Source organism: Protobothrops mucrosquamatus, unplaced genomic scaffold (genome assembly GCF_001527695.2).
Source record: "Protobothrops mucrosquamatus isolate PMUCROS unplaced genomic scaffold, P.Mucros_1.0 scaffold11, whole genome shotgun sequence".
Classification (NCBI taxonomy): domain Eukaryota; kingdom Metazoa; phylum Chordata; class Lepidosauria; order Squamata; family Viperidae; genus Protobothrops; species Protobothrops mucrosquamatus.
The window spans coordinates 152,733-154,070 of NW_015386398.1; positions in this window are offsets into that span (position 1 = coordinate 152,733).

The window sequence follows — 1,338 nt, forward strand, 5'->3', positions numbered from 1 at the left end:
ATAATTCCTAGATGATGACTCATACACAGCAACCCAGGCTCTATCCGTAGCTCCTTTCCCCCCTCCCCTTACTGTGCTCTTTTCATATAAGCAATCACCTGTACCTAAAGCATGAAGCCCTTACTTTTCCAATATATATATATATAAAGCATCTGATCAAGCAATTAACTACAAAATAATGATTACAAAATAACAAAACAATGATTACATGATAACGTTATAAGTATCAATATAAAATGGTTACTATATGTAAAATAAATGCTAATGTCAAACTTAAACATACTAAAATCATAAGCACAATAAAATCCCTTCACTCCTCCCTTTTTAATATAAAAGCCGAATAGGCTTAGGGACTCTTAAAGAGGGGAATATAGTCAGAAGGGAAAGGTTGCAAAATCATTGCTTTAGTTGGTGTATCGTTATAGATAGGAGTGGCAATAAAAGTTGGTCCGAATACAGTAGACCTAACAATTCTCTAAATAAGAGGGATAAGGCATGATAAACACAACAACCCTCCTAAGACCAAAACCACAATGAACAATATCCATTTCCAAGTATCAAACATTCCCAAAAACCATCCTCCAACATCCAGTGCTCCTGTCCATGTCTGGGCAGGGACATGAGCAAACTCTCGCATATATTTTAATTTGGCTTTTAAATATTTATTGTATAGCTCTGTTTTTATTTACCTGTAAGCCGCCCTGAGTCCCTCGGGAGAAGGGCGGGGTATAAATTAAAGTAATAATAATAATAATAATAATAATAATAATAATACTGTCAGTGACTTCTTTGACATATTCCTTATGTGTAATGTCAGATGGGGTCTAATAATACAATTTAGGGCCACAAAGACAAATAGAGGGCCGATTTGGTTGGATGGTCCTTTCCAAGTCAAATTAAAATAAGAAGTGATGTTCTCTCAAGCTTCACATTTAAAAATGAAACAATTCTTTAGGGCCAGATCAATAATAATAATAAAAAAAGAGTCTTTGATACTGAGGGAATCTCAGTTGTGGTTTCCAGTTCATGAAAATCAACTTGAACCCATATTTGTATCTGGTTCAATTGATAGCGAGTTCAAATGATGCTGAAAAATCCGTTGGTCTGGTTATTGTGAAGCACACCAGGTTGCAGGAATCCTTCGAATGTGCCAGGTTGGGTAGGATGTGCAAACATATTTGGCATTTAATGTGCAGGCCTGTCTCCATACTTAGTCCATTTAGCTTGATCATAGGCAATAGCTTTACATGCATCAAAGAAGATTCTGGCACTTGTCCATAAATCTCGTGTTATTCTTCCCCAAAAGGTAATGTCTGTATGTTCTTCCATATGTCCAGA